This window comes from Phaenicophaeus curvirostris, chromosome 8, assembly GCF_032191515.1.
Source record: "Phaenicophaeus curvirostris isolate KB17595 chromosome 8, BPBGC_Pcur_1.0, whole genome shotgun sequence".
NCBI lineage: Eukaryota > Metazoa > Chordata > Aves > Cuculiformes > Cuculidae > Phaenicophaeus > Phaenicophaeus curvirostris.
Window position 1 is genome coordinate 6,465,515 of NC_091399.1, and position 9,384 is coordinate 6,474,898.

The window sequence follows — 9,384 nt, forward strand, 5'->3', positions numbered from 1 at the left end:
TTCAGAAAGCGACCCTTCAGTTCAGTCAGCTTCTCTTGCAGCATTTGCAGGGGTCTTTTCTGCTCCCTGCGTTCTTCTGTCTGAGCCCTCCTCAAACATTCGCCTTCCACTGATTTCCTCAGGAGCATGGACTTGATCTCCTCACGCTCCTTCTCCAGCTCTTCTCTCCTTTCTGCCTCCCTTTCAGGGTGTTCCCGACCTCTTCCAGCACCTCTGCCACTTGTGCGAGTTTCCTTTTCAGGGCAGCATTTTCCCCTTGAAGCTCTTCTGTCAAACCCACCTGCCTACGGAGGTGAGCGTTTTCCTGAGCCAGGCAGGAGTAGGCATTCCTGATCTTGGTGAGCAGCACCCGCAGTGCCTCACACATTTGGTAGTCGGTGCTGGCAAGGGAGTCCTCTTCATCTGCAACCACTCGAGCCTGAAGCTCCTCCGCCACGTCCTGTGTGAATCACAGAATCACGAGGTTAGAAAAGACCCACAGGATCCCTGCCCCCCCCATGGCTGCGGCGGCTCGATGCTGCAACAGCTTCACCGGGCGCTCGGGAAACTTCTGGCCTCCTCAAGAAGCGGCTGGGAGGGAGGCAGCCCCGCTCTGAGGCTTTGCTTCCCAGAGCTCCCTGCTGAGCCCCACAAGGAGTCCAGCCACGTGCCCAAAGCAGATCCAGGCTACGATCCTACAGCTCTTCACTAAGTTTGCTACGGCTCTAAGCCAATTCCATTCCAAAGGAGTAAGGTACAAAGCAAAAAACCAATTCAACAACAGGCTTGAGGATCCCATTGATCCCACGTTTTGGCAGCGAACGCTTGCTCTCCTCAGCCAGAGTGTGCACAGGCATAACCCCCAAACCCTCAGCTTGCTGAGAAACACACCGAGCAGAGTCTGTGAGGGAAGAGCCGGAAACAGCAGCCCCCAACTGTCTGGGGCTGAGCGGGTGCCAGTCGATCGCTGCCGGTGCTACAGACTAGGAGAAGTCTGGCTGGAAAGCTGATTCTATGGTTCTATTCCAACGTTCCCGCGCTGGCGACCTGGAGAGGCTGAGGCTGAGGGCTCTTCATAGCATTTAAAATGACCTTTGGGATTTGTGATATATAAATGTTCTGTGATATATAAATTTGTGATATATAAATGCTTCTGGCCAGCATTTACTCGGGGGGAGCTGGCAAGGGCTGTCTGAGCAGATGCCGTTCCTAAGAGAATCCCTGCCTCCTCTTCTGAGCTGGGAGCGGAGGAATGTGCAGAGTCACACACAGACTGCCTGGGGTGGGGACCTGGTGGCCACGTCCCGGTTGAGGCTGTAGGGGTTACTGCGGGTGGGGAGCCAGACACGGAAACCACAGGGAGAAGGAGCAGGTGATAAGTGCCATCCCAGCGCCCCGAGAGGGTGAACCGGCATCAGCCGAGCTCTGGGTTTGTGACCTTGGCCGCAGGCAGCTCTCCAGTGACAGCAGCTTGAGAAAGGCCTTCAGGATCACGCCCAGCTTCAGGCTGCTTCACACCTTCGGAAAGAAGGACGAAGCCTTCCAAAGAAAAGGACTCCAAGGGGAACAAGCATTTGCCCCTACCCTTCTGTACAATTTCTTCCCAACGAGCCCGCTGGGAACTGGAGCATCTGAGGCCAGAGGGTGGAGGAGGTCCCCGGGAACAGATACGCAACCAGGCCACACTGCCCTGAGGAAAAAACCCCTGGAGGGGCTGAGGAGAAGGGAGGAGGCACGCAGGTGGGAGAGCTGCGGGCAGGGGAAAGCCGGGGTGGCAGACCTGTTACAAGGAAGGCAAAGCTGGAAAGATATTAGGGCTGTGGGAGGAGGTTGAGGACAAGCAAAGACACAGGTGGAAGCGGTAGAGCCAGCTAGAAGAGCAGCGGAGATGCTGAGACGGCACGGAGCTGTAGGGGAAGGAGGTAAGGAGTAACAGCAGGGGATGAGGAGTGCAATGCTACTAGGAAAGGACACCAAGAAAGTACTCGGGCACTGCTGTTCTTTAATGTTTGCTTTGTCTCGATCCCTGGAACTGGCCAAGCCTTGACTCCCGAGAGACTTCCTTGGAAACACATTTCTGAAAGAAAAACTAAGCAACAAAGCAAATCCATTAAAAATTCCATGGAGCTAAAACATGCCCAAGGTATCACATCCATAAGAAAATTCATCTCCCCTCCCGCTTTGATGTCAAAGAGACAGGACACACGGAAGGACTAAGGGAAGAAGTTTTAATTGCCATTCTTTCTCCTTCTCCACACTGACCCACACTGTGGATCCAGCTGGGAAAGGACACAAGGGAATGCTTTCACCCACAACAAACGTGCAGCCTAAGGAACCACTGTCACACCCTCCGGGCAAGACCACTGGGTCAGCAGTGTTCACACAACTCCTGGAGACAGCAGGAGAGCCCTGGGCTGGAAACACAAAAGGTCTGTAGCCTCTCACAGTGAAGGGACTTGGAACGTTATTTCTTTCCTAGCCTGAAATCAGTGACCCTAAACAGATCTTCTGGAGTGCAACAGGGAACGCTCACTTACAAGGAAGACAAAGTCAGTTACAGTGACCTCCTGGATATTGAGCCTGTCCCACATCTCAAAATCAGACAAAATTACTTTCTCTCAGAACCAGACCACGCTCAGCAATTCTTTCTGCCCTGAGCTGCAGTCAAGGTAAAAGCCTCCCTGCTCGGCCTCTGCCAAACACACTGGACAAATCCCTCGGATGTGCCCAGGCAGAGAGAGCCCTGCCGGAACAGGCGGGAAATGAGGTGCCCTCAAATATAGCCTCCCTCTCAGCCTGGGAGAGCAGACTGAGTCGCTCTAACACGTCTGTGTCATTGGCATGTTGGGGATTCCAGAGGTGAACACAGGGCTCCAGGTGGGGTCTCACCAGAGCGGAGCAGAGGGCCGCAGTCACCTCCCTCGCCGGTCCCACTGCACAGAACATCTCTGCCACAGCCACTGCTCCCTCTGTGGGGACAAAAGAGGATGAATCCCAGCAGTTAATTTTCCACTCAGTAAGTCACCAACACAGAACAATCGAGTTCCACTCCCTGCCAAGGGCAGGGACACCTCCCACTGGATCATGTGGCTCAAAACCCCTTCCAACCTGGCCTTGAACACCTCCAGGGATGGGACACCCACCACTTCCCTGGGCAACCTGGGCCAGGGCCTCACCACCCAAAGCACCAAGAATTTCTTCCTACTGCCTAATCAAAATCTTCCCCCCTCCAATTTACAGCCATCCCCCCTTGTACTGTCACTCCACGCCCCTGTAAAGAGCCCCTCCCCAGCTTTCCCAGAGCCCCTTTCAGTACTGGAAGCTGCAATAGGGTCTCCCCAGAGCCTTCTCTCCTCCAAGCTGAACAACCACAACTCTCTCAGCCTGTCCTCACAGCAGAGCTGCTCCAGCCCTCGCATCATCTTTGTAGCCCTCCTCCAGACTCGCTGTAACACGTCTGTGTCATTGGCTTGTTGGGGATTCCAGAGCTGAACACAGGGCTCCAGGTGGGGTCTCACCAGAGCAGAGCAGAGGGCCGCAGTCACCTCCCTCGCCGGTTCCACTGCACAGAACATCTCTGCCACAGCCACTGCTCCCTCTGTGGGGACAAAAGAGGATGAATCCCAGCAGTTAATTTTCCACTCACTAAGGTCACCAACAACAGAAGCACAAGGATTTTCAGTCCTTGAAAACAGAGAAGATTCCTACATCCCTTCAAGCAACATCAGTTGCCTGTTTCTCTGAAACACAGAAGCAAAGACAACGCTGACACCTGAAATCTAAGCAGCTGCTGGCTGGACCCCTAAAAGAAACATTTCGAAAGCTGAAGCATTCAGTCACTTTGAGTGACGCTATGAAACACATCATGGTGCCAGACAAGGGCATTGCTTGAAGATCTCTAAACGACTTCACAGCACATCTATGTAAACCTTGCAAACGGAATTTAGTTTAAAACTCTGTGTTTCACGAAAGGCCGAGAGGCTGATCTTCATGCCGTTTCCCATTGCAAGCACCCAGAGAGAAATAAAAAGGCCCTGCTGGAAAGCAGTGCCCTGCAGCTACGACAGACACCTGCACAACAGCAATTTCCTCCTTTCCTTCCAATGTTTCTTCCTCTGCTCCACGCTTCCTGCAGCTGTTGGCGTCTTCAGCTTCAAGCTGTCCCCGGGTTGAAGAAATGACAGGGTCCTTGAGCTAACGCTTCAGCTGCAGTTCCTGTGAGACACGGTGAGGATTAGGTGGGTAGCGCTGCCTTTGTCCCTCCAGAGAACCCGGGCAAAGCTGACTGGTCTCTGACTTTCTCTTGCACACGGCTAGATTTGGACTCCAACCACCCAGGGGATCCCGAGCAGGAATATATTTCAAATGTATTCAAATCACAGATCTCAGAACGGCTTGGGTGGGAAGGGACCTAAAAGCCCATCCAGTTCCACACCCTGCCAAGGGCAGGGACACCTCCCACTGGATCACGTGGCTCGAAACCCCTTCCAACCTGGCCTTGAACACCTCCAGGGATGGGACACCCACCACTTCCCTGGGCAACCTGGGCCAGGGCCTCACCACCCAAAGCACCAAGAATTTCTTCCTACTGCCTAATCAAAATCTTCCCCCCTCCAATTTACAGCCATCCCCCCTTGTACTGTCACTCCACGCCCCTGTAAAGAGCCCCTCCCCAGCTTTCCCAGAGCCCCTTTCAGTACTGGAAGCTGCAATAGGGTCACCCCAGAGCCTTCTCTCCTCCAGGCTGAACAACCCCAACTCTCTCAACCTGTCCTCACAGCAGAGCTGCTCCAGCCCTCAGATCATCTTTGTAGCCCTCCTCCAGACTCGCTGTAACATGTCTGTGTCATTGGCATGTTCGGGATTCCAGAGCTGGACACAGGGCTCCAGGTGGGGTCTCACCAGAGCGGAGCAGAGGGCCGCAGTCACCTCCCTCGCTGGTCCCACTGCACAGAACATCTCTGCCACAGCCACTGCTCCCTCTGTGGGGACAAAAGAGAGTAAATCCCAGCGGTTAATTTTCCACTCGCTAAGGTCACCAACAACAGAAGCACAAGGATTTTCAGTTCTTGAAAACAGAGAAGCTTCCTACATCCCTTTAGGCAACAGCAGTTGCCCTGTGTCCAAGGAAGCTTTAGGCATCTGTGTAAGGCAATGATGCACCATGGACCTCCAGGAAGCCCTAAGCACCGCTCCAGACTGGGGGTGAATTCTCTATGATTTTTCAGAACCATCGTCTGGACTCGCTCTAACAGGTCTGTGTCATTGGCATGTTGGGGATTCCAGAGCTGAACACAGGGCTCCAGGTGGGGTCTCACCAGAGCGGAGCAGAGGGCTGGAATCCCCTCCCTCGCCAGTCCCACTGCTTTGGACACAGCCCAGGACACTGTTGGCTTCTGGGCTGCAGGCGCATCCATCACCAGAGCTTCTCATCCCATCACGTTTCTTGGGGGCTGAGGTCCGAATTGACACAAACAAACCATAGCTGCTTCCTTCAGGACAAGCTTTGAAGCAGATCTTCATTCAGACTGGTTCAACACAGAACACCACATGCTGTCTCCAGATACCTCTGATCCAAAGAGGTTTCTCAGGTCTTCTAAATCCAGAGAGGGGACAGGAGCGCCTTTGATCTCTGGAAGGAGAAGACAGTACACTTGAATCCAATTACAGCACTCGCTCTGGGAAGACCTAACAGAAAATTATTACTAAGGGAAGAAAAAAAGAGCCGTTCAAATATTCCCTCATCAGTTAAACAACCTGTCACTGGCTGATCACTGCCACCAACCGATTCCTTCTGGCCAGCACAGAACATCTCTGCCACAGCCACTGCTCCCTCTGCGGGGAGAAAGGAGGATAAATCCCAGGAGTTAATTTTTCACTCCCTAAGGTAACCCACAACAGAAGCACAGGGATTTTCCATCCCTACAGAGAAGCTTCCTACATCCCTGGAAGCAACAGCAGTTGCCCGGTGCTGAAGGAGCTTTAGGCATCTGCGCAAAGGAATGTTGCGCCAAGGACCCTCGGCAGGGCGAAGCCTTTCAGAACACACTCTAGAAGCCCCAGAAAAGCAGAGTTTGTAAGTGAGCTGAGGGGAGTGGGAACTCCTGTTATCCAAGAGCTGTACATTTCTCCTACCCGGTTTTCTGACCCCATGCAGAAGGAGGACTTATTTACCACCTCTCTGGCTAAAAGTTCCCTCCCGTTCTGGCCTTTAACCCTCTGTGGAAACAACCCCTGAAAGTCGCCTGCATCCATACACCAAATGCAGACACAGGCAAAAACCCACCTTCCTGGTTTTCAAATGTCAGTCCCTGGTTCTTCTCTGCAGTTTTCTCTGGAGAGGCTTCCTGGGCTCAAGGACAGTTCTCCACTCCCAACTCGGCGCTGACTCGACTCGCATGGAATGGATCCACCTGTTGATTCCTTCGACCTGGAGCTGCGTGTTGTTATCAGCACCTGAAAGGGTCCCTTCCAGCTTTCTGGAACTTCTGCTCTCCCACGGCTTGATGTCGACGGAGTCTCCGGGCTGGAAGGGGCATCCTGGAGAATCTAAAGCGAGAGGCTCAGGACACGTTACACACCGCCCCAGGTCATTTACCCAACAACATTTACCCAACAACAGCAGAGAAGATTTTAGCTGTTTCTCCTTCTAGCACCACGTCTTGAGGAAAAAGGGTCATTTGATAAGGCCTCCCAAACACTGATTCATACAGACTGCCCTTAGTCTCAGCTCTCGGCTGTAGCCTTGTTCTTAGCACAGCCAGTACAAGAGCTCGAGGCCACCACAAAGAAGTCTCCTGACAAATTTTACCCTTTTCCCTCTGCAGAGTTTGATTCACCCTTTCCACCTTCCCACTACTCTGGGGGCTCCAGGGCGGGTGCAGGGCCCATTTTATTCCTCGGACTCGGCTCAGCTCTTGTACAATCCCCGCTAGAAAGCGAGGACCTCTAGCTGACAACAGACCTGTGGCAATTCCAAACCTTGGTAAAATTCCCTACAAGGAGGTTTGAGTCACCTCTCTTGCTTTGACGGTGCTGCAGGGCAATGCCTCTGGCCAGCCTCAAAATGTGGCTCCTGGTCCCCCCAGGTCCCGGGATCCGCCCTGTCTGGGCAGCTCAGAGAAATCTCTCTGCCAGGGATCACCAGGGGCATTTCCTCTGCGAGCAACTCCTAGGGGAGGGCGCTTGAGAGGGACAGGATTATTTTTCAAACAGATTTCAGGCCTCCCCACAATGGATTTAGCAAGGCAAATTACTTGTCCCCTTAAATGATCGATTACAGCCTCTGCTCCCCAGTGAATTTCTTGATGCTTTTACTCAATGAATTTTAGCACTACCAGGGAGAAACTACAGCCTCTTTTGTAGGGGTCACCATCCACCCCCTCTCGTTTGCTGTTGCCCTCACTGATTTTGCCAGTTCCAGATCAGCATCACTAGAAATGGCACTTGAGAGGGACCAGATTATTGTTCAAACACATTCACATCCCCCCACAATGGATATTCAGATCCCTCTCCACAGAAGGGATTAATACCAAGATACCTTTTCCTTCTGCCCTCGAGCTGCTCGCTCTGCCAGTCCACTACATACCTTCATCAGGGACTTTCCCACCTGAGGAGCCTTGCGATGCATTAATGCCGCTTCTCTCCGTTGCCCGATGTCTTCCCGCAACTGTAGGATTTCTTCTCGGTGCTTGACGGGGGATCCTTGTGCAGTTAACACTCCTCTTCCCTTCCATGTTGCCCCACGGGCACGGACCAACCCCAAAGCATATTTGGAGGCCATCCATCTATTTACCTTCTGAAAGCTGTCCTGATTCGATAATTCCCCTGTTACCTTTACCCCTAGAAAGGCAGCTGCATTTCCTCCCGTAGCTGTTTTCAGCTCCTTGAATCAGGAGCACTGGTGTCGCCGCTGCCCGCAGGCCCTGGCCACACCCGGCTCACGTTATTCAATTCCTTAGAAAAGGACCCACCAGTCCCCACACGAGCAGCTCTTCCCCAGAGGCCTTAAGGGCCTTCTAGAGAGCCATTACCACAAGTCCGTCACGAGGTATCCCCAGGCGACACCATCAGCCGTTCCCAGGAGGTCTCTCAGCTCCCACACGCCTCTGGGCTCGGCGGTTCGGCAGACGCTTCCCTGCGATCGCTCCTGAGTCGCTGATGTCCCAGCTGTCACCCCAGGGCTGTCTCTGTGAGCAGCACGCAGGGCGCTGCAACTTCCTCGGCGCGCAGGAAGGCAGGGGACCCAGGCTTGGAGACCGTCCTGCTGGGACACTGCGGGACTCGTCCTCCGCATCCACGCTGGGCTTGCTCCCATCAGCCACGGCCTTCTCTTCCAGCAGACTCCATAAAAAAGACAAAGGAAAGCACTTGGTTAATTTTAAAACGTTAATTAACATTTATTAACATTTAAACTACGTACAGAGGAAACCATTTAAACTATGTACAGGGGAAACCATTGAAACTATGTACAGGGGAAACCGGGTTTCCCCACTCCCCCCCCACCTCCATGCCCTCATCGTATGGCCTGGCGAATGAAGCTGCTCTGGACTATGTCTGCCTTCTCTCTCTCCTTCTTCCTGATGGGATCCATCACAAAGCAGCGCCAGAGTCGCAGCGTTTCATCCGCAGCAGCCGAGGCCACTGTTTTGCCATCGGGCAAAACAGAGCCATGCTCAAGACTCTCGCCGTGTGACCTGAAGAGGAGGCATGCGCTCAGGGACGGGCCGCTCGGCGCACGCCCCGCTCCCTCTGCTTCTGCCACCACGCTCACATTTACTGCGTGGGTCCCGGGAACCCCAGCAGCTCGCAGAGCTGGCCCCGCACCGTGCTGCAGCAGCAGGAATTCACAGCCCAGGCGGGCATTTGCACCAACAGCGTTCCTTCAGCAGCCCCCAGGAGGGCCTCCCTCGAGCAGCACACACCTCTGCTCACCAGCCTGCACCAGCCGTGCTCCAGCTCGGGCCACCGCTCCGCTCCACCCAAGGATCACATCTCCTTCAGCCGCCAGCAGCCCCCCTGCCCCAGGCAAAGGGCCCTGCCTACCTTGCAGCTCAGTGACCTTGGACATGGCTGGATACTTCCAGATCACCAGCTGATTCTCTGCGGAGCTGTGGCCCGAAATGAGCTCCTTGTAGGTGGTCGACCACACGATGGAACAGACCTGGCAGGAGGCGGCAATGCAGGGAAGACGAGCTGCTCGTGCCGATGCTCAGCACCCCGAGAGGAGCACAGCCCCCTCCTCAGCCCTGCCTCGGGGCCTCAGGAGCCAGCAGCTCCGCTCAGGCGTCCCACCACAAGCTGTTTACATCCAAGCCGATGCTCACGTCTCACCTGGGAACAGGCATCAATATTGCCCAGGCAGGTGCCAGAAGACACTTTCCAGAGGAGGATGCGTTTGTCGCC

General features: G+C 54.1%; 1 long non-coding RNA gene across 1 annotated transcript; it reads right to left on the reverse strand.

Annotated features, from left to right (window-relative positions):
• Nucleotides 1-2,291: 2,291 nt before the first annotated feature.
• LOC138723129 (uncharacterized) lies at nt 2,292-9,153 on the reverse strand. Its single transcript, XR_011337817.1, has 8 exons — nt 9,025-9,153; nt 6,266-8,322; nt 5,547-5,611; nt 5,298-5,432; nt 4,882-4,961; nt 4,051-4,194; nt 3,498-3,577; nt 2,292-2,948 (listed from the first exon to the last, which is right to left on the reverse strand). It is a non-coding gene; the product is annotated as an uncharacterized lncRNA (long non-coding RNA).
• Nucleotides 9,154-9,384: the final 231 nt, after the last annotated feature.